Source organism: Toxorhynchites rutilus, chromosome 3 (assembly GCF_029784135.1).
Source record: "Toxorhynchites rutilus septentrionalis strain SRP chromosome 3, ASM2978413v1, whole genome shotgun sequence".
Classification (NCBI taxonomy): domain Eukaryota; kingdom Metazoa; phylum Arthropoda; class Insecta; order Diptera; family Culicidae; genus Toxorhynchites; species Toxorhynchites rutilus.
This window is the reverse complement of record NC_073746.1, coordinates 220692002-220716888: the sequence shown is the minus strand read 5'-3', so window position 1 is coordinate 220716888 and position 24887 is coordinate 220692002. Positions and strand designations below refer to the sequence as shown.

At 39.4% G+C, this 24887-nt stretch overlaps 1 protein-coding gene and 1 pseudogene across 1 annotated transcript in view; both read left to right on the top strand.

Moving 5' to 3' along the window:
- The window catches only part of LOC129780364 (flotillin-2), a 384914-nt gene that overhangs the window by 187648 nt on the left and 172379 nt on the right, over window positions 1-24887 (top strand). The window lies entirely within an intron of this gene.
- LOC129780688 (U4 spliceosomal RNA) lies at window positions 5768-5890 on the top strand (annotated as a pseudogene).

Sequence of the window (24887 nt, the reverse complement as noted above, 5' to 3'; positions counted from 1 at the left end):
TTATGCATCCAATATTGGATACGAAAATATCCTACTGATGGGAAAGAATACCTTCAGAAGCTTTCCAGCTAATTACACTTGATTGAAAAATTACGAAATCAAATGTATTTGGTCGCTGTGTTCGCCATATAATTAGAAAACATTAAAATAAACTCTTTCGCATGGATGTATTCTTCAATTCCCAGGGAACTGGCAGATTATTTTTCAGCAACGATTAGATCTTTCCGGAATTTTCTCGATGCTGTATGGCATCCAAACGAAAATTCTCGTTTCAGTTTGGCCTGCAAAAAACTTTTCTAAACTCTAATCCATCAAATTTGGAGCCCTGAAAAGGGCCGATGATTATATGCTAAGCTAATATAGCACCCTCTCCTTGGATTCGATGGGCCAGCTGAATGTCCTTGGGCATGATGTGACGCGTTTTGCATGGATAGCACACAAATTTGTATCTTCGAATAAGCCTCCTGCAGCGTCATAACCGCGAAACTTTGGAAGCGCAAGTCGGTTTTGAAGTCCTGAGCAATTCCACGATCCAAAAGCTGCAAAGGTAGCTTGCGGATCAGCAATTCGGTCAACTTCCGATAGCGATGAACTTCACGCAAAATTCCCGGTCGATAGCGATGTGGCTTCTTCACCTATCCTGCGGCTGGTGCGCTTATCCGAGCTGCTTTCGTGTGCCTTACCACTGAAAGACTAACTATCTATCTGCTTGGTCCCAAACAAACGAGTCGTCACGGTGCGAGAGTAGAGTAAGAAATGAACGAAAGCAAAGGAAGCGTCATTTTATAAACCATAAAAGTATAGAATCTAAACCCCACCCTTATTATATTCGTTGCTTACCCTGAGAGAGAAACGAATAACATCGAAGTAAGTATACAGTAATGTATTTGAATCCGGACACTTTGCGTTACATTTAATACCATACCGCAGCCACAACATTTTCTGCATGTTGAATTAATGCGATTGATAAGTAACTATCAAGAAACTATCAGTAACTATATTAGCAACTATTAATCGCATAAATTCAACATGGAAAAAATGTTATGGCTGTGGTATGATATTGAATGTAATACAAAGTGTACGGATTCAAAAGCATTACTGTAAAAAAGAGTTAACTCGACTGAAATTTTTTCGGTTCGGCCTGCAAAAACGAAATTAAGAGCCCCCGCCTACTGCAGACTGACTTGTCGACCGATAGTTCGGTCGGCTTCTTAATCAGTACGGAGAAAAAAAGTTTGTAGTGTACAGCATAATGCATAGACGTAAGTATGAGCTTCCCCATCTCACATTCCAATAAGATTAATGGGTTTCCAAGTGGGCGCGCTACATACGGATACGAATGATTTCAATAACCTGTTTTCGAAGCTATCATTAAGCTATTGAAACAATTTTTCGACTCAATAAATAGCAATCATATAACTCTTGGACATTTTATCTTTTGTATGAAATGATTATCATACTGTTCCGTTGATCCGAAGCAGAATGAATCACGCTTAAAGAAGGAATGGATTTTTTCTTGGAATTTAGTCAGCAGAAATAATGCCCTTTCCCAACAATTAAAAACGACAAACGGTAAACAGTTTCATCAAAGTGATTTCTTCGATATGGGGATATATTCACTACATCATGTCATATATTTCATGTTTTTCATTATAAAATCCATATCCATGGCACCTATCGGTATCGAATTATCATCGACACCACGATTTTCGCTAAATGCTCCTTTCAGTTCGGCCTGTAAAAAACTTTTCTGAACTCTAATCCATCAAATTTGGAGCCCTGAAAAGGGCTGTTGATTATATGCTAAGCTAATATAGCACGCTCTCCTCGGATACGATGGGCCAGCTGGATGTCCTTGGGCATGATGTGACGCGTTTTGCATGGATAGCACACAAATTGGTATCTTCTAATAAGCCTCCTGCAGCGTCATAACCGCGGAACTTTGGAAGCGCAAGTCGGTTTTGAAGTCCTGAGCAATTCCACGATCCAAAAGCTGCAAAGGTAGCTTGCGGATCAGCAATTCGGTCGACTTCCGATAGCGATGAACTTCACGCAAAATTCCCGGTCGATAGCGATGTGGCTTCTTCACCTATCCTGCGGCTGGTGCGCTTATCCGAGCTGCTTTCGTGTGCCTTACCACTGAAAGACTAACTATCTATCTGCTTGGTCCCAAACAAACGAGTCGTCACGGTGCGAGAGTAGAGTAAGAAATGAACGAAAGCAAAGGAAGCGTCATTTTATAAACCATAAAAGTATAGAATCTAAACCCCACCCTTATTATATTCGTTGCTTACCCTGAGAGAGAAACGAATAACATCGAAGTAAGTATACAGTAATGTATTTGAATCCGGACACTTTGCGTTACATTTAATACCATACCGCAGCCACAACATTTTCTGCATGTTGAATTAATGCGATTGATAAGTAACTATCAAGAAACTATCAGTAACTATATTAGCAACTATTAATCGCATAAATTCAACATGAAAAAATGTTATGGCTGTGGTATGATATTGAATGTAATGCAAAGTGTACGGATTCAAAAGCATTACTGTAAAAAAGAGTTAACTCGACTGAAATTTTTTCGGTTCGGCCTGCAAAAACGAAATTAAGAGCCCCCGCCTACTGCAGACTGACTTGTCGACCGATAGTTCGGTCGGCTTCTTAATCAGTACGGAGAAAAAAAGTTTGTAGTGTACAGCATAATGCATAGGCGTAAGTATGAGCTTCCCCATCTCACATTCCAATAAGATTAATGGGTTTCCAAGTGGGCGCGCTACATACGGATACGAATGATTTCAATAACCTGTTTTCGAAGCTATCATTAAACTATTGAAACAATTTTTCGACTCAATAAATAGCAATCATATAACTCTTGGACATTTTATCTTTTGTATGAAATGATTATCATACTGTTCCGTTGATCCGAGGCAGAATGAATCACGCTTAAAGAAGGAATGGATTTTTTCTTGGAATTTAGTCAGCAGAAATAATGCCCTTTCCCAACAATTAAAAACGACAAACGGTAAACAGTTTCATCAAAGTGATTTCTTCGATATGGGGATATATTCACTACATCATGTCATATATTTCATGTTTTTCATTATAAAATCCATATCCATGGCACCTATCGGTATCGAATTATCATCGACACCACGATTTTCGCTAAATGCTCCTTTCAGTTCGGCCTGTAAAAAACTTTTCTGAACTCTAATCCATCAAATTTGGAGCCCTGAAAAGGGCTGTTGATTATATGCTAAGCTAATATAGCACGCTCTCCTCGGATACGATGGGCCAGCTGGATGTTCTTGGGCATGATGTGACGCGTTTTGCATGGATAGCACACAAATTGGTATCTTCTAATAAGCCTCCTGCAGCGTCATAACCGCGGAACTTTGGAAGCGCAAGTCGGTTTTGAAGTCCTGAGCAATTCCACGAACCAAATGCTGCAAAGGTAGCTTGCGGATCAGCAATTCGGTCGATATCTGATAGCGACGAATTTCATGCGAAGTTCCCGGTCGATAGCGATGTGGCTTCTTCACGCTTCCTGCGGCTGATGCGTTTATCCGAGCTGCTTTCGTGGTGCCTTACCACCGAAAGACTAACGAGCTGTCTGCTTAGTCCCGATGAAACGAGTCCTCACGGTGCGAGAGTAGAGTAAGAAATGAACGAAAGCAAGGGAAGTGTCATTTTATAAAACATAAAAGAATCGAATGTAAACCCCACCCTCTTTATTGTATAAGCTTACTGTATACTCACGAATATAATAAGGGTGGGATTTAGATTCTATACTTTTATGGTTTATAAAATGACGCTTCCTTTGCTTTCGTTCATAGAGACGAATGAACTCTCAGAGTTTAAAGTCTCTCTAATTCAATACCTTCCTTCCTTCCTTTCGTTCATTTCTTACTCTACTCTCGCACCGTGAGGACTCGAGCTCGTTAGTCTTTCGCAGACAGCTCGTTAGTCATTCGGTGGTAAGGCACACGAAGTCAGCTCGGATAAGCGCACCAGTAGCAGGATAGGTGGAGAAGCCACATCGCTATCGACCGTGAACTTCGCATGAAATTCGTCGCTATCAGATATCGACCGAATTGCTGATCCGCAAGCTACCTTTGCAGCATTTGGTTCGTGGAATTGCTCAGGACTTCAAAACCGACTTGCGCTTCCAATGTTCCGCGGTTATGACGCTGCAGGAGGCTTATTCGAAGATACCAATTTGTGTGCTATCCATGCAAAACGCGTCACATCATGCCCAAGGACATCCAGCTGGCCCATCGTATCCGAGGAGAGCGTGCTATATTAGCTTAGCATATAATCAACGGCCCTTTTCAGGGCTCCAAATTTGATGGATTAGAGTACAGAAAAGTTTTTTACAGGCCGAACTGAAAGGAGCATTTAGCGAAAATCGTGGTTTCGATAATAATTCGTTACCGATAGGTGCCATGGATATGGATTTCCTTATGAAGAATATGAAATACATGACATGATGTAGTGAATATATCCGAAGAAATCACTTTGGTGAAACTGCATTATAAAATTATTTGTGTACGAATGCCGCAATCGAGAGTCGACTCTAATTTGCGCTGGGTAATTTCCTCGGAGGACTCGATTCCTCCTTTGAGCATTAATAATCTCTTTCTGGCAAAACGATGTGGTATGAATCACATTATTTGAATGATAGAATGAAGAAGTTTTCTGCCAATTTCCTTCAACCTCCAAACGTATCTTTCTCCCGTTTGTCGTTTTCGCGTTCGCTAATCCTCTCTCACAACACCCATTTCTAGTTTGAGAAATTGTTGAGTAAACATTGTTTGCCAGTGCGCGTAGAGCGGGAATTCCTAAAGATTCATTGCACCTCTAATAAATTGCCGAAAGACGTGGTCTTACGTTGATCGCACTTGATTGAAAAAATCCAAAACGAAATGTATTTGTTCGCAGCATTATATGAGTAGAAAGCAAATAATCGCTCGAAAATGACTTGATTTTCGCGATGTGAAACATTTTCCGTTTTTCATGTTATGCATCCAATATTGGATACGAAAATTTCCACTGATGGGGAAAAAAATATTCAGAAGCTTTCCTGTTAATTGCGATTGATTGAAAAATAACAAAACCAAATGTATTTGGTTGCAGTGTTATATGGATAGAAAACATTAAAATAAACTATTTCGCATGAATGTATTTTTCAATTGCCAGGGGAACTGGCAGATTATTTTTCAGCAACGATGATAGCAACGAGAATTCCGCGCGTGTATGTGTGTGTGTGTGTGTGGCGGCTGCTCCGATGTTTCAAGCGGAACCGTGGCATCACTCTCCTCCTGATGGATTCTCTTTTGGCCTTAGGTGCACAAACAGGCTCTTGGTGACACCGTTCATCAGCGCATTCATGATAAACGAAATTAGCTTCACAACAACAGCGACAACATGCTCCAATCGCTGTTCAATCATAACTGAATGGGTTTACGAGCGCCGCTCGCTTATATACCGATTTTTGATTTCAATAGCCTGTTTTGAAAGCAATTTTAAGACTATTGAAACAAGTTTTTGGATGAAAAAGTAACAAGTATATGACGCGTAGACATTTTATCTTTCAAATGAAGTGTTTATCATACCATTTCGTTCAGTTGTTTAAGAGCTATTAACGCTCAAAATCTCGGTCTCCAGCGTAACGCTTTCGTTCTCGAAACTTTGGTTTTACACCCCGGTATAGAAATGAAAGACGTAGTCCTACGTCAAAAATCTTCCGAAGTAAACAATCTTGAATAGTTTTGCGCAGTGGCGATATCGTAACCAATGAGGTTTATCCGAGGTGCGATTATTGCTAGTTGAAAAATAAAATAAGTAAAAAATAAGCAAATTTATATTAATGTGGGACAACTCTACAGACATACAAACAGTTCAAGCTAAATAAAACCGTTTAGTGAAGTAATTTGCTATTTTGTGATTGCGGCCATCTGGGATTTGGACTTTTCATGATCTATTGTGATCTACTATTCAAGCCCTTTCATTTGATACCCATATTAATGAAGTTTTGATATAATATGTAGTCCGCCATTTTGTAGTGGCAGCCATCTTGGGTTTGCATTTTTCATAAATAACTGTGTTCTACTAGTGAAGCTCTTTCATTTGATACCCATATTAATGGGGCTTTGATATAATATATAGTCCGCCATTTGGTAGGGGCAGCCTACTTGGATTTACATTTTTTATGAATAATAGTATTCTACTAGTCAAGCCCTTTCACTTGATACCCATATTAACGAGGTTTTGATATAATATGTAGTCCGCCATTTGGTAGTGGCAGCCATCTTGGATTTGCATTTTTTATAAATATTAGTATTCTACTAGTCAAGCCCTTTCACTTGATACCCATATTAACGAGGTTTTGATATAATATATAGTCCGCCATTTGGTAGTGGCAGTCATCTTGGATTTGCATTTTTCATAAATAACTGTGTTCTACTAATCAAGCCCTTTCATTTGATACCCATATTGATGGGGTTTTGGAAAAACCCATATTGATAAGGTTTTGAGAAAATATGTAATCCGCCATTTTGTAGCAGCCGCCATCTTGGATTTTCAAGATCATGAAATACACAGTTCTATAATGACTACAGAGATAAAGGTGTGTTCCAAATTTCAGATCATTTTTTATTAATGTGGTAAAGCACTACAGACAAACATGTTACAAACTTACAAACATACAAACAGATTACAGGGCAAGCTAAATAAAACCGTTTAAAAACAATTTTGAACGCGCTGTGAAGGTCAGATGTGTTTCTGAATCTAATGATTCAACAGAAAAAAAGTTCGTTATTGCCAATGTTCTATTTTTCGAACACTATGTTTTCACTTATTTTATCCTGTATGAGATTCAATTGAATGATTTTTGTTCTACAACACAATAAGTGTTCTTTTGTCAAAGTAATACTGTAGAAACTTTCACATATTTTTGTATTTTATCGGGTTTTGTTATTGAAATTGAGAACACCTTCCGTATATATTTGCTTTAAATCAATTTCTTGCTCAAAAAAGTTGAAATAACATAAATTTATTTGGTGGTAAGTGCCAGCTAATAAAATAAGCTATCATTTCGAACAAAAATATTACTTCAAAATATTAACCCTTCCAAAGACTTAAAAAATTATCAAAGCAGCAACTATTCGATTTTTCTGGCCGTCAATGGGTTCAATTCTGTTTTTCGATAAAATTTTTTAACAGTGTATTTTAAAGTTTTTTTTCCTTAATAGTTCAATTATTTTACAACAACTTTGCCGAACATCATATTTTAATCAAACATCTGGAAACATCTATTTCAAATAAATCGAAGAAGGACAGCAGTCGTCTGATTTGGCGTGGAAATGCTGCATATTCTATGCATAACAGCATCACCGAAAATTCGGTGTAGGGATGGAAATGTTTCTAACCAAAACTGGTTTAAGTGGAACCCTGGCCTGGAAAACCGAAAATTCAAACATTTTTATTATTACAATTTCAGGTTAAATGTTAAATGTTAAGTATTTTAATTTCAAATAATCTGAATAAATCAAAATAAAATTCTTCATTAATTCAATCGCAGTAAAAGTATGGTCAAACGCGTTTATCTTGAAGCGTGAATACGTTGAAGAATACGTCAGTTGTGAGTTATTGGGTGTTAACAAAGGAGGTCAACAAAGAGAACATTCGGTACATTTTACAATTTTTATTTTAAAAATGCAAAAATGCAAGCCATGCCGCTGAAATTGTGAATAGTGTTTCTGGTGCCGATACTGCAACAGTAAAATACATGCAATTTAACTTATTTATTTTTTTTATTTTTTATTTTATTTTTTGGCAGACTTATTTCACTTCTTAACTAGGCGAACCTAGCCAGAATTTTCACTTGCCCCGGGCTTCTGAGTGCCAAAGGGGGACTAGGCTCTGCGGAATGCACGTATCTGCAGACTCGTGCTTTTCAGTCCTGACCGAGGAATTGTCGGACAATCGCGCAGGTGCTAAGGATGACCGACTTTTGGATGCCGGCCAATTCGTTCCCCATATTCAACACCTTCAGCCCTTCCAGAAGTGTCTTCGGGACAATTCCAGTTCCAGAGAGAACGACTGGAACAATTCTTGGGACCTCCCTTAGCCCCCACAGTTCCTTGAGCTCCACGGCCAATAGTCGGTACTTGCAAATTTTGCGACCGTGGGTCTCCTCCAGATTCAGGTTCGGTGGAATAGCGACATCGATGATGGTGACTTTGCGGTCGCTCTTGTCGTAAACCATTATATTTGGGCGGTTGTCGAGAGGTCGGTCAGAACAGCGCGATCCCAGTACAGCTTGAAACGGTCATTTTCCAGGACAGGTGCAGGCAGGTACCGGTAGTTTGGTACGTTGTCTTCCAGTAAAGCACATTGGAGCGCCAATTGTCGATAAACAATACGGGCCACGTTGTTGTGGCGCTCGGTGTAGGCTGCGTTGGCCAAAACGGGAGAGTCTTCCATAATGTGCTCTATGTTTTCACCTGGTTGATGGCACATCCGGCAAATGTCATCAACGTTTCTCGTCGGCATTATCCTGTCCTGGATGGCTATCATGTTGGCTTCTACTACTGAAGAGAGTTCACCACGCGTTAGCCACAGATGTGATGCGGCCTTGTCGACATGTGGCCGGTCCAGTTGATGGGGGTGGGCACCATGCACTGCCTTCTGCTTCCAAGCTGCAATCTTCTCCTTCACTGTCTGCAGATTGCAGTTGAGTTGGTACTCCGCTTGCGCCGAGTGCAGAACACTGTATCCTCTGTCAGCGGCGCAGACAGCTCGGTATAGCGCGTTTTGGTTGGCGCGTTCTGCGAAGTGCTCGAGCAGCTGTCGTACCTGGGCAACACACAGTGCAGATATGTCGACTATTCCAAATCCCCTTCTTTGCGTGGTAGTGAAACTCTCTCCAGTGCCGATTGAGGATGGTGCATTCCAGCCTCTTTGAATGCTTTCCTCATTCTCCTCTCAAGGTCTTCTAGGTCAGTTTTGTTCCATTTGACTACACTAAAACTGAAGGTCAGCAGTGGAACCGCGAATGTGTTGATCGCGCGTACCTTGTTCCCCGCGTTGAGGAAAGTCCTCAGGACACAGTTCACTCGACTCAAGAACTTGTCTCGCAACTCCGTCTTGACGTCGGAGTGGCGAATCCCGGTGAGCTGTCGGAATCCAAGGTATTTGTAAGATTCACCACGAACAATGTCTTGTATAAACTTGCCGTCATAGACCTCGTAACCTCCGGATCCAGTTAGCTGCTCTTTCAGCAGATGGACACAGCGGCACTTGTCGAGGCCGAACTCCATGCAGATGTCCCTGCTTCCTGCTTCCCTGCTTCCCTGCTGTCCCTGCTCTTCGACAATCCGGATAGCTACACCTAGACGCTGACGTGAATCAGCGTAGACCTTGAGATCGTCCATGTAGAAGGTATGGGTCACTCTCTCGTGGGCGCCTTCCCCATACCTTATCTTATAACCATGACCGTTTCCATTGAGCGTCCTACTGAGGGGGTTCAGTGCCAGACAAAACCAAAGCGGAATGAAAGAGTCGCCTTGGAATATCCCCCTCTTTATCTACAGCGTTCTAGACTGCAACACATTTTCCCCATCACTAAGGTGCAGAGACGTGCTCCACTGCCTCATCGCATGCTGCAGAAATCTAACGACGACGGGATCAATTTTGTAGAGCTCAGATACCCGGACGAGAAACGAGTGAGGTATGGAGTCATAAGCCTTCCTGTAATCGATATATGCCATGCTTAAGTTCCGCTGGTTATATACCGCCTGGCCGACTATGGCTGCGTCGATGATGGCCTGGTCTTTGCAGCCATGCGTATTTTTCCTGCATCCTTTCTGCTCTTCTGCGATGATGTGATGCTGTTCGCAGTGAGCAGAAACTTTGGCGGTAATTATGCTGCTCAGTATTTTGTACAGACTCGATAGGCACGTTATCGGTCTGTACTTTGATGGGTTCAATGTGTTGCTGTCTTTCGGGAGGAGGAAGGTGATGCCACGTGTGGCGAATTCAGGAAGGTTGTGTGGGTCACGTAGCACCTTGTTGAAGCACTCAGTTTTCTTTGGATGTGCGGCGGTTAGCTTCTTGTGCCAAAAGTTCTGGACATCTTTGGGGCCCGGTGCTGCCCAGTTCCTCAGGAACCACGAGGCTTCGCGAACATCGTTCTCTCCGACGATGATAGCTGGCATCTCTCCAATTTCACCACAACTCTCCTCCTCCCGTCTTAACCACATTTGCCCGTCGCGATGTTCTACTGGGGTCTCCCAAATACCAGCCCAGAAGTTCGTCACATTGCTAATATCTGGCAAACCTTCGCGGTAGTCGGGCTTCTCGTCGCTAATGTGGTCGTAGAATGCTTTCTCGTTATCTCTGAACATCCGGTTTTGTTTCTGGTGCTTTGCAGAGTCAGACTAACGTTTCAGCCGTTTTGTAAGGACGCTCAATTGCTGTACTAGTTTGTCGAGTTTTTCCGTCAGCTGGTGAGCTCCCAGCTGGCGAAGTTCAGTAGTTCGCACGATCACAGCAACTTGGCGACATAATTTCGCCGATCTGCTGCCTATTTTGTACGCTATCAGCTTTCCAATTGCGGCGCGCTTGTTTAGGATCCGTTGCTCCAATCTCCTTCGCCATGGAGGCTCACGCCTTTCACGGAGATATTGGAGCAGTACGCCTCTTGGCCTTATACGGTATCCTAAACTTTTGGCGGTCGCCACAGCAGCACAGTAAACTTTCAGTTGCAGCTCCTCCATGTTCTCAGCATCAACCAAGTGCAGCGGAAAAACGTGCTCGTTCATGAGCTTTACTGCACTTGTCACATCGCCCTCCAGCCGCTGGCTGCTCGTTCTTACGCCCGTTCCAGGACCAGCTCCAGTTCGGGGTCCCTCCTCGGGTGATCGCATTCGTAGTATTCGTCTTGACCTTAGCTCCATTTTCTGGGTGTATCTCCTTTGTCCAGGAGACAGCGGGTATGGCAAGATATATTAGAGTCCCACCTTGCCAGAGGAACCTTTTCGGGGCGCCGCCCCTAACGTGGGGAACAGACGCACCCCTAAGCCTCCAGTGACCCGGGAGGCCTTCCCCGGGAGACATATAGCGCTCTGTCTCGCTCGCACCCCCTCACTTAGCCACTTAGTCATATGATCTTCGTGGAGGCGATTTTTAGATTTTTATTTTAGTGCAATACACTAAATTAAGATCTTTACTGTCAACAAATGGACCGTTTGAAGCTAGCGATTGACCAGAAACGTTCAGAATTGGCCAACAGAAGAGGTGGTGTGTTCCATCAAAACAACGCAAGGCCACATAATTCCGGGAGAATGATTGGGGTGTTTCAATGCATCCACCATATAGTCCGGACCGGGCACTAAGCGATTACCCCCTTTTTCTCGCAATTCAAAATTTCCATAGTGATAAGAAATTGGAATCAAGAGAAGATTGTAAAAAAATATTGCTAGAGTTTTCCGCCAATAAGGACCATGACGTCTATGTTAGAGACATTTTGAAGCTACCTTTAGAATGGGAACAATTTTTTCCAACAAAATTCGGACAATCCAAAGCATATTAAAAGTTTTGAATTTGTCATATTCTGTCATCTTCTTCCTCATTGAGAGAATTTTTGATTCCACGATAGGAATGAATCTGCAGCATCCGTTGCTATTCGGTCTCTCTTCTAAATTATTTTCGGACAAGCCAATTAAATATAGCGTCAACGATTTTTTTTTCAGTGTTTTTTAAATCTCCTTTCTACCGCTTGGTTAGCAATTTCTGAGTTTGAACTAGCTTTAAAGTAAGTTTGTGTTCACGAGCAGCATCAATGAGATGCTGTCCTTGTGACACAAGTTTCCAAATTTCGATTTCGGCATTATCTTGCGTTTTAGGATGACAGAGTTTTCTTACTTGTTCACCTCAAGCTACTGCTGTTGTTTAATTAATTGAAACCGATTTCACATCGATTGACTGTAGGTTGGTTCCTCAAGCTTCTGATGTACGAAATGTGTTATAATTTTAGAAACTTGACTGCACAGGAAAATAATGTTAACGAAGCACGAGATATTTCCAAAAGCATTGCAGAATTTACGATTGTTTATTTTGGACATTTGAATGCTACACTCGAAAGTCGGATTAAATAATCAGATGCCAAATTTAGGTTATTCGTAATTTTTACACAGGCGGCACATTTCATGTACATTATATGGAACAATGAATTTTCTTTTTAATGCAGTTGAAAGGTTTCATTCCGACCGATGTTATGAAATTGATTATTTTTACTGCCATCCATCGTCACAATCTTACGTGTTGAATGTATATGTGCATGACTCTGTGACTTCCAACCGTGACCTCTTCCATTTTTTTTTCTATGCCCGCGCTCTATGAGAATACACATTTAACCGAAATAAACCGACTCGGGTTGAACCCACAAAGGTTGCGTTATTACCTTTTCGAGATTAATGCAATGTGCACAGCAGCAAATGGTCTCGCATGAGCTGAGCAATCAATGGTTCAGCGTGTGTAGGTCAGACGTAATGTTCGAACGTGAAACACCAGTTGAGCGGAGATGATTAGGAAAGTTTATTGGGTGCGACCTCTGACTTACAGACTGAAATAACCTACGGCAAGCAGTGTTTTGTAACTCGTTTGATCGTTGTCGTTCATAGACTAGTCCGTATTTGTATTCCATGATTCCAAGTGTCAGGTTCATCGGTATAATTTTGAAAAATAACAATAATTATTAAAAAAACAACATCCAAATAACATTAACTTTCTCCATCTACACACAAAACAGAGCAATGAAGTTGTGATGCACTACAAGGAAAGCAGTGATTGATTTTTAAGTATTCATTTTTTTCCTACTGCAGCTTCGTTTACGACTCCACTGCATCTTTGGCGAGCCATCCCCAAAAAGGTTAAAGTCTGCCGGTCTTGTTTCGTGATTACTTTTTGTGCTGTTTCCTCTCCTGCTGCTGCTGCTGCTGCATATAAACACATCCACCTTGGTTCGCATCGGCGAAGTTGGCCGCACCAGAGTGAAAGTAATCCGTTAAGTTTGTTGAATTTACTTCATCGATACTATACGGCAACGAAAAAAAACCATCGTGGAAGAGCGAAATACGTGCCGTTGCAGGTCTAGATGATGGTTGCCTCTTTGCACAACCAACGTCAACAAATGGCCGGCTGATGTCGTCTCTGCTGGAATGTCAGGCAAACACGATGTGCGAAGGACAACAGCGCCGTAGACGACGTGGCCAACGGAGCGTCTCTCTTGGCTGGCCAAAAATTGGGAATGGACAACATTATTGATAAAATTATTCACGCACCACAACCGGTTTCCACAGGTGTTCGCGGCTCGTGCTCCGGTTTGGCTTTCTTACTCTCTACCCATGAAATGATTGCGATAGATGTATGTCTGCTAGGCAAAACTCACGTTTGGGTGCTCGCGATGATTATCCAAAGCTGATAAGTCATTCACATAGCAGCGCCTAGCATGGGGGTAAAACGCATCTGCGAACGTTTGGTTTGGTTATTAGAGGAAGTTCCTCGGAACGAGTTATGTAAAGGCCTGAAAAATTACACGGCAGAAACATGGAGAAAAGGGTCAGTTGGTAAACGAACCAAAAAAAGGCCCCACATGTGCCAGATTTTGAATTAAGCCGAAAGTGAGAGCTGAAAGTGGATGCGAGTAGTTGAGCGTACAATTTTTTTAACTTCTTGACCATACCCAGCCTTCAATTACATTTTCAACGACATTGTAGGACGAAGCTGCACTTCGTAAGTGGAAGTTGAGAGCTCTCTAGAGGCATGGAAGTAGATCAACAAGCGATTTCAACCCGTCTCAAAGTCATGGATATAGCGCGAAAACAAGGGAATCGCAAACCTGCAAACTCAGGTCAAGAGAACTCAAGTACTGTTTCCACGAAATTCCCATCCCAAGCCGAACTTGAAGGAACAACCCGAATAGTGATGAGAAGAAGCCAATGCTAAAGTTGGTAATCTTGTGAGATCAGTTCGGAGTAATAAATTTTAAACTACTTCAGCCTAACTACTTACAGCCACAATAGTTGCAAAAGCCTTCTAGAGAATTTTTTGATGTATAACCTCATCCACTATATACACTGAATATCCCCCTTACCGACTACGATTTGTTGTTTGCATGCCCAAAAACTGGCTAAGCGGTACTTCATTTATTAGGAAGGAGAATAACGAAAATTTTTATTCAAAAATTATTGGTACCATCAATATTATAAATTTCGATATAATTCTGTATCGATGCAATGGATTTGCACCAAAAGCAATGAATTATTCTAAACGCTATGATGGAATTTATGTGGAAAAGCAATTCAGAGGGGGAAAGTTATTAAGCTTCGACGAAAAGAATATAAACCCCTTGTGGTCGAATTAATTTCCCTTGAAAGCGATCCTCTTAAACATAACTCGCATAACTCGGGAAATAATCAAGCAAATTGAGCCAATTTTGGCAAGTGTAGGTTATAGGAGGGAAATGTGTTTGAAGTGGTTCGCTCCTTCCTCCTCTCTATGGAGGACTGCCCCAATTTTGTTTGTGAGTTTGTGGGAACTGAACAGTGTGCGATATACTCCAATGTATCAAACAAAACCGTTATATTTGATATCAGCATAGGAAAGAGTGTGGTCTACTCGATAGCTGGTGTGAAATCGAGACTGACTCGAGTGAGGCCATTATTTATATCGTGGCTTCGAGTTCTTATTTGATATGCTTTTGATATGCACGGTGGATAGCTACGATCTTTTCGCTCTCGTTTTCGTTTCTATTTATCAGACTGTATTACTTATCATCTAACGTTTACAAAGTCAAATTTCACCCTAAAATGAAACTTTTTTGATATATAATTAATAATAACTAAATTTAATATTAGATACTAGATTGATTGAACAGGACTAGGATTTAACGGTATTATTGATCTTTTCAAACTGTATTTCGCTGCTACACATTGTCACAAATTGGGCCAATCCATCGTGTTTAGAAAACACTTGATATTTCACAATTATTTATCTGAAATAATATGATTTTATATATTATGATGGATGCGTAAAGATATTTTCAATCAATCGGTGCAAATATCATTGCGATCTATAAAGATATTGTCGGATTATAAGCATTCGGAACCATACATTGTTTCTTACTTGTTCAGTTTTGACACGGAATTAATTTCTCTTGAAAAAGAACCTCTTATCTTCCCATGCTAATAATCTTTAGTAGTGATGAAACTGATAGTAATTTGGCCGGATACCGGATACCGGATATCCGGCAAGTTTGGAGGCCGGTTAGCCAGATATTTAGCTCTTTATTTTCGAATACGAAACTGAGAGAAACTGCATGTGTGCATGAAGCTAATGTTAGATTACATTTTAGAGAGTAATAAATACAACTTTTACATAAAAATAATGAACTATGATCAAATTTTCCGTATAGAATTAATATACCTTAATAGAGTAACAAGTTTCCTACAAGGAATATTGAACACATTTTTTCTGTCAAGGATTTTCTATAACAATGATGAAATGTTTGTGGATTTATTATTTCAATATAAATAATTTTATTACTAGTCGAATTAGAGTAAGTGCTACGAATTCAAATAAATAAAGAACATCAATGAATTTTTAATTCAAGATTAAAAAACATATACATAAACATACGACCGCAAAGGGTGAACACTTTCAGGTTGACCTTGCCATCAAAAGAAACTGTTTTGTATTTCTGGAAACCCTATATTCCTGTATCAGGTCGCACAGTTATCGTGAATAATGAGCGATGTCGTGGATTTTTGACTGGAATTTTTGATCGACCGTCAGAAGTGATTCTGCTCTCGGACTTCGAAAAACGAACAAAAAAGTTATCAAGCAAAACCGCGGAGTTTACTGCTCGTTGGTTGGAGCGAGTCTAGGATAGGCATTGTGTTTTTTTTTGTTATAATGACTTGAAATATTCCATTTGGTTACAAAGATCTATTCTCTTAGCCTTTAGAAATACTGTGAACTACTCGCTGGCTGGAGTGAGACTGTGTTATAGAAATCGCAAATGCCATATATTATACTCTCGCCTATGTCAATAGGGTGCATACGGGTGGAGCATGAGTGTGTAGATATAGGGTATGTATTCTATCTATTGGAATTGCAAAGATTTGATACTTTGCTGCGTGAAATTACGATGGAAACAAATGAATAGACAGATACCGTTCAAATAAAATCATGACGTTAAAGGGTGGAAAGTATCTAAGTTCCTCGAAAAAATGGTTTGGCTGACCATCTGCACCTGCGACTATAAAAGCGATATTTTCATCGCCACCGGGACATCCTACCAGGACATATATGTCAAGGAATGCCTGGAATTCAAAAAAAAAACAATGAAAAATGGAAGACAGTTCAAAGTAAACAGGTGTTCTGCGACGAACAAAGTTGACAATTTGGCGAAGTATATACTTGATTAGTTTACCATTTCTAAATTAAAAGATAACCAAACTACACCCATTTTTCTTGGAGCGTTCCTCCCGTTACTATTGATGATAATTCGAAATGCAATCACTGTTATAAGTTTAGACTGGGGATTTCCAAACCTAGGGTGCATCACTGATATATTTTGCCGATCATCTCTCTTTCGGTCGTGTTATTCCGATTCTCGTTTCCTTCCAGCTACGCAACGTGCGCTTTACTGCCACTATTGCATTAATTTCCCCAGTTCGGATCGATGGTAATCAATAGCAATGCTAAATATCAATTGAACACCTCAGGTACGTGATGCTTGTCGAAAATTGGCCCAAATCCATTATCTGCTCGACGCTCCGTCCCGTTAGTGGTTGTATGGATTTACGGGAATATAACACTAATCATTCATCATCTCGGTGAAGGGGCCAAACTAAACGAGCTTTCCGGAGTTTTACTTTTTCAACGTTGTGCGTAAATAAATTAGGCACAATATGATTCGAAATCACTTGTAACAAACATCAGATAATTGCCCGCACGAAATGAGCGATCGTAAATCGTAAATCTGTTTTTTTGTTGCTGTTCAAATTCATTGGGAAACTTTCCCATGACCTTTTTCCATCTTCACCCGTTTTATGTTTTGAAATTTTTCTGAGGGAAAAACAAGTTTCAATAGTTTCGAACGCATCAATGCCATATCGAATCGAGAAGCATGTGTTGTTGTGTTATAAATTTAATCGCTTTCCATATTCGTTATAAACGAGGCAGAGTTTTTTCTTCTTAACCACATTCAATTGCATTTGATTTCATGCATTTGTAGTCGTACTTCAGGGGTTTCCCATTTCGTCTACATTCGAGTATATTCTGCTAAGACCTATTCCAAATATATGATACTAACAATCGCTCAAATTTATTGGGAAGAAGAGATCATTCATTGAAGATTCCTTCCTACAGTTGTTTGGAAGGTGTTAGAAATTTTATTAGAAACATGACGAAAGGAAAAACCCAAAAAGAAATAATAATTTCGATTTATAACACTATCGGAGGTGCTCATTTTTCTATTTCAACCAAATTATTCCTGTCTAAAGTGCCATTGTTTACGCGTCAATCAAAGGTGTTATTTTTTCTCAACAGTTTTTGCACTTTTTCCCTTTTCTAGCTCAAGTTGAATGTCTAGGTTATTCCGACGATTGAATTACATTGTCTGTGGAATACTTTTTCACGCTTCATGGCGGTTAAATCAAATCATGCACGTAAAGTGTGCAACACAGCAACATAGCAAATTAAGTAAGATGATGTGTTCATAATGAAAATAGTTACACGTGCTTCTGTTTCATCAAATATGTTGAGATATTAAACATGGGGTCATTCCTTCAACGAATCGTTTTTTAAAGATTCTTGCGAGAAAATAATGTAATGAAGGGATCGAATAAACCCTCCGAAACATCCACAACAGTTCTATTCTACTGATAGTTTCCACCAGTATTAAAGTTGACATTTATGTAACGATCGTTGCAATGTACAAATGAGACACATCCGAGACTACGAGACGTTCGTCACCATGACCAGCCAGGGTACATGATATACGAATCGAATGAAAACCATGGTAAAACAGTAGATTGAATTACCCACGATCAAGTGAATTATAAACCGCTATACGACAACGAATTAAACGATTAAAATCACATGAAATATCAGATGTCATGATCCGTGTATGCCATTCAAAGATTTGCAGTTTCGTGCGGTTTAGTATCACGACGCATGATGCTTAACATTACCAACGTGACCGGAGAGACATAAAAACATTTATGTTGCTGTGAAATATGTACCAGTCCAGTGCCCATATGGAACCATATGAAATGGTTAAATTTCAGCGTCGATTTAAGGTGGAGCCCTCGAAGCCGCTCGGACGGACGGTTGGCTGTGGGTTCAACCTTCAACGCAACACTATACGATCCGTGATCCATGGAATTGAGATGAAACAATGTCGTTAACCCCTCTTCGCGCCTCTCTGTTGCCTTGTGCACATATTAACACTCCGACACTCTAATGCAACTCACGGGTCTGAGGTTATACGAAATTACGTCACTATTTAGCTAGGGGTTGTCTTGTCGAGAAAGAAATTTTTCTCCGCCCTGGTACATATATCTGTCGGTGTTTTTAGTCTGTTATGAACCCAACGATTCGTGATAAAGCTGGAGGGTTTCCCTGAGAAATATAGCTTATCGCTTGACGCTATCGAGTGAGAGTGTTCGATTCAAACAGATGCATGTAGCGGTGCTTAGTATAAGCTAAAACTATTATACTGGTAATTATTTTCATTAGGTTAGTTGGTCTCTATTCTATTATACATTTTCCGATGAACAGATTTGAAATCTTTACACTTTATCGTGTTTATGGGTTGCTGTGTGAATGACTTAAGTACCGGTAGTAATCCCTTACTTCCATATTCAGAAATGTATTCTGCGATACAGTACTTTAGAATATTATAATATTTCGAAGCTTATGAAAAATATTAAAATTATTATAAATTATCCAAACATGGAAAATGTTGCCACATTAACTAAATCTTCAAAATGTGTTGGCTGAAATGCTTCTTGAACGCCATAAAATGGAGTTGTCCTTATGATGAAAGATGGTTCTTTATGACAAGTCCAAGACCTAGATTCACATGTGAGTTCAAGCAAACCAGAATACTATTGTTCAAATGATTTAAACAACTGGAAATTTGGATCAGCTATTTCATTTTCAGTAGCTGAAAACTTCAATGGATTTTATTACAGATTATTCTTTCATTATCATTATCGTTTTACTCACATGGATAGTACGCGGTATGTTCTCCCTCCTTTTTCTTCAAACCTGTTTGTCTGTTTTCCGCCGAAAATACTACTATCCTCCTATCCAATCTAACCTTAACAACCAAAACATGTTAACTTTGAAAAATCATAACTGATAACGCACCGGCTGGTGCTTGAAATGAGCACCGGACGTCGAAGGCTTTACTGCTCGGCACACAGATGAACCGATCCGGAAAACGTACCGTTTTTCGGATGAATTAAGAAAAAGCGTTTGAATTTTGAACTGAGTTCTCTCGAGTCTACTTTTGGAGTGGTTTTATTTGGTCATTCGGTCAGTTTTATAAGCTTGGCATGATAAAGGCGAGAATAAAACCTACTGTGTTGCGTTACAATGAGGATTGTGTTGCGTTTGGATGGACATTTGTGTAGCGTAACAAGTGGAATTGTTGTTCGAGACGGGTCATCGCGATGATGATTGTTCTAGCTTTCTATACTGACAATGTTATGGCTAGATGAGCTTTGTTAGTGTGACAACGATAATTGTGATGATGATTCTGAGGTTTCTGAGCTTACAATGATATACCTAGGATGAACTTTGTTCGCGTGACAATTATATTGTCATGATTATACTGGGTTTTTCTAAACTGACAATGATTAAGCTAACAAGAACTTTGGTTGCGTTATAAAGTTTTTCTGATTTATAGCACTGACATTACGAAGTTTTTATGATGAACGTTTGGCTAATACAATATTCAACAATAACTCAATAACGATAACCATCACATCTCTGATTTGTCTATATGTAAAAAGATCAAAGCTTTCGAGAAAAAATATTAAAAAATATAGCGCCTTCTATCTTTAATCTTGCGAACGAAATAATGTCACAAAAACAAAAACTAAAAGTTTTGCAAGCGTAATAATTTTCCAAAAAAGACTTGGTTTTCATTTGATATATTGATTATCTGAATCGGTCCATTAATTCAAAGTTTATATTTTTTTTGAAAAAAAATCGGTTTTGGAAAAAGGGGAAAAATCATGTTTCGGACCATCAATTAACTTTAGAAGATAATAACTCAAAAACGATATAGATCACATCTCTGATGTCTGGATATGTTGTATAAAAAACATCAGCTTTCGAGAAAAAATATTAAAAATATAGCGCTCTCAAGTCCAAAGCCATATAAACAATAAAATATAAATACAACCAATAATGGCAAAACAAAATTTATTTTTTTTGCAAGTATAATATTTTTTTCAAAACCCACTACAGTTTTAATTTGATAGTGTCAATTAGAGATGAAACGGATATCCGCCGGACACCGGATAGTGACTTACTATCCGGCCGGATACCGGATATTTGAAAGAAAAATATTTCTTATTAACATTAGATAAAATAAACACAATTCACACGTGATTTAAATAAGGTGTGATAACTGACATGTCAAAATTGTTTTTTTTATCCCTTTTGTTTATTTTAGGCTCATTAGCATTTTAGCTGTAACAGAGCCGAATTTTAATCGTGTACATGTCACATGTTTATCATATCTATAATTAGCACATTACACAGTTGCCATTTTTCGGCGTTAGAGTATTCCCTTCTATACCATTGCAAATGGTACACATTTACACAGTAGCCATTTAGACGTAAGAGTTTTCTATCTGTTCTTCCATTATCCAGTTAAAACAGGACAGCGGAGACAGTCGTCGATCCATTGTTGAGTTATTTATAGAACAGCAGCCCGATGTTTCTTGCAGAGCAGAGCAGTTGTATGGATGGATCGATCTTATTTCGACCGTGGATCGATCTCCATTGCTGATGATTGTTGCGTGGACGTAGTTATTCTGTAACAACACAAAGATGGTCAATGGGGGCCCTGAGTTTTGAACTCACGATCGATTGCTTACTAAGCGAACGCGCAACCAATGTGGCTACGGAGACCCCGGAGGATTCCAAAAAAAGCTGGATGTATGGGTGCCACACGAGTTGACGCAAAAAAATCTTTTAGACCGAATCAACGCCTGCGATGCACTGCTGAAACGGAACGAAATCGACCCATTTTTGAAGAAGATGGTAACTGGTGATGAAAAGTGAATCACGTACGACAACCTAAAGCGAAAACAGTCGTGGTCGAAGCGCGGTGAGCCGGCCCAAACCATCGCAGAACCCGGATTGACGGCCAGGAAGGTTTTGCTGTGTGTTTGGTGGGATTGGAAGGGAATCATCCACTATTACCTACTCAACTATGGCCAGACCCTCAACTCGGTTCTCTACTGTAAGCAGCTTGACCATTTGAAGCAGGCGATTGACCAGAAACGGTCAGAAACGATCAATAGGAATGGTGTTGTTTTCCACCAGGACAACGCTCGGCCTCACACATCTTTGATGACCCGTCAGAAGCTACGGGAGCTCGGATGGGATGTCCTATTACACCCACCGTATAGTCCGGACCTGGCTCCAAGTTATTATCATCTCTTCCATGCAAAACGCTCTTGGTGATACTAAGTTGTCCTCAAAAGAGGCTTGCGAAAACTGGCTGTCTGAGTTTTTTTGCAAATAAGGAGGGAGAGTTTTATAAGGGGGGGATAAGGAAATTGCCTTCTAAATGGCAACAAGTTTGCGAACAAACGGCGCATATTTGACTTAAATTGGATAATTTTAAGTATGTTAAATAAAGCGTCAAATTTCGATCAGAAATACGACATTTCTATTTCCCCAACCCTATATGTTTAAGACGGCAATGAGGCAAAGATTTGTCTCAAAATATTTTTGTATGATGTGTTTGATTTTGATGATTTTTTGTCTGTCTGTTTACGTTCCGTGAACTCCTAAATTGTCTGACCTGAACCTCCGGTCTAAAAAGGTTGCATTCAAATAATGTTTATTTTTAAGTAGTTAAAACGACCAGCATTTAAAGATATTCCCATACGAAGTAAGTTCGGTGTTCTTTGTGCAGTCTCGTCCTTATCCAAATACTGTTTTCATGCAGCAACACGCGAAAATACCTCGAATATATAAAAGCTCAACGCATTTCTCCACCAAGCGACTGTTAAAGTCGAGATTAATACACTGCGTTTCACAACTATAGAACCACTCATTTTTTCTGAGTTTCCAGAGATATGTAAGAAGTTGGTTGAATTGAAGCATATAGAGTAGGATATAACAACTATCTTCATTTAAAAAACTGGCCATTTGAACTTTATTGTTGTGTTCAGGCGCGAAACATTAAAAAACAGAAATTCCAGGGTTTCATAACTATAGAACCAGATGGAAAAATTCTCACTCTTTTACAAAATTAACGTCAATTTCTCATGAATTACAATAATTTTCTAATTCGTAGGTCATCTTCAATTCACAATCAGTTAAAATAACCCATTCGGGGTGGTTTTGACCAAACTGCGCCATGTTCTAGTGTGTATCTCGTTCTACGCAGATGATATCGCTCCTTTAAGCTCTTCAAACCACTCATACTGCGTGTAAACTACATCTACTATTCGTACTCATAAGTTCTTGATAGGGTTTGTTTTGTAAACAAGCTGACCAGTGAGGAATCTGAAGCCCCTATCTTTTAAACTATACCATGACCTTCCGGATTATATGAATTGATGCCAAATTACCCAATTATCAGATTGTTTTTGATGTAAAAACAGCAGTAAACATTTCTGAAGTACTTCTTTGCACTTTTGACTGTTCCTTCGTGTTGATGGAAAGCTACCTAAACCAGGCCTTTTTGAGAAAATTCCCCCCAAACCATAAAATCTCTTCTCCAATGCTGCAGGTCTGTGGGAGCTAATGCCATGGGTCTCACTATTTCAGGAGAACTTCTCTGATAAAAAGAAATCCAACTTGAATAAAATTTCTTCATACTGGATGGACTTACGGAACGTGTCATGTAATTTTTCAACTCGTAACTTTGCAGGCGGCAGTTTGATGGTTTGAGGAAAATATTTTCAAAACGGCCTGGTTCAGATAGCTTTTCATCAACACCAATGTACAGTCAGAAGTACCATGAAGTACTTCAGAATCATTTACTTCTGTTTTTGCATCAAAAACACCGTGATAATTGGATAATTTGGTATAATTTCATAACATCCGGAGAGTCAAGGCATGGTTTATTGAATAGAGGCTTCAGATTCTACACACTAGAACATAGTCAAAACCACCCCGAATGGGTTATTTGTACTGATTGAGAACTAAAGATGACCTACGAATTGAGAATTAAGAAACTTATTATAATTCATGGGAAATAGACGTTAATTCTGTAAAGGAGTGAGAGTTTTTCCATCTGGTTCCATAGTTATGGAACACTGGATTTTTTGTTTTTTGAATGTTTCGCGCCTGGACACAACAATAAAGTTCAAATGGTCAGTCTTTTAAATGAAATTAGTTGTTATATCCTACACTATATATTTCAATTCAACCGACTTCTTACATATATCTGGAAACTCAGAAAAAATGAGTGGTTCTATAGTTGTGAAACGCAGTGTATTATAAGCTTAATTAAGTCGTGAAATTAGTGAATGTGTCGTGAATAATTTCGATTTGTGGTGAAGTAAGTGCCGAATATGCGGCTGCCGGATAGCCAGATTTAAATTTAAATTTACATCGTGACTTACCAGTCTTAAAATATTCAGAATTGACGAAAAGTGAAACATTCCAATTTTCTCACATTTTGGTTCAATAACTCATAAATCAACCCGCCAATAACGTAGCGGTGAGGTACAATTTTAGTATACCAAAAACCAATAGTATCATGCCCTCATCATATTCAAGTGAAAAGAAGAAATAAGGCATCGTAATAAATTTCGCTTTTGTAATGGGGCCATTTCAGAAAAATTTAAAAAATTATATGCTTCTGCTGCTCAGATTTTCTTCGATTTTTCTGAATTCTTTATATCGAATTTAATTTTATTCATTCAAATTCTGAAAAATTTCCAAAGTTACTAGTACGACACATTTTTGTAGGAGATGTCGGTTTTAAGAAGGGACCTTTGTCTGGAAGGTCGGAAAATAAAGAATTTTCGCGGATTTTTTCGGATGTTACGAATAAAATTAAGTGTTCGTGTGTTTTGGTTATTATTCTAGGTATATTTGAAGATGTATTTTCCATTTTTTGAGTGCACAAATAACGATTATTACGCTGTTGACAGCTGGATGCGTAGATGCTGTCTGAAAATCGGTACCTTGCTGGTGGTTTCAGTTCTGAAGCAACGGGGTGTCGTAGAACAAATTCCAATGAATATTTTGAAACTTTAGGATAATACCTAAACCGTTACCAAAACGGTGACCATTTTTGTTAAAAATTAGATATTTTTCATAGAAAATCTCTAAATAGCGATTTTTCAAAAATCAAAAAAAATAGAGATATCAAAAAAGGCTATGTAACGCCTTAGATAATTCATTTTTACATGCTGATAAAAAATTTCAGCCAAATCGGTCGAGTAGATCCTGAGATATCGATACCACCAGTTGAAATAACATGGTTTCTAGAAAAACGCGTTTTAAAATTCGTACAGCAATACCATATACCTTGAGGTGACTTCATACTTTTGGCTGTAACTTTCCAACGAAATCAGATATCGAAAAATCCTTTTAGGACAAAATTT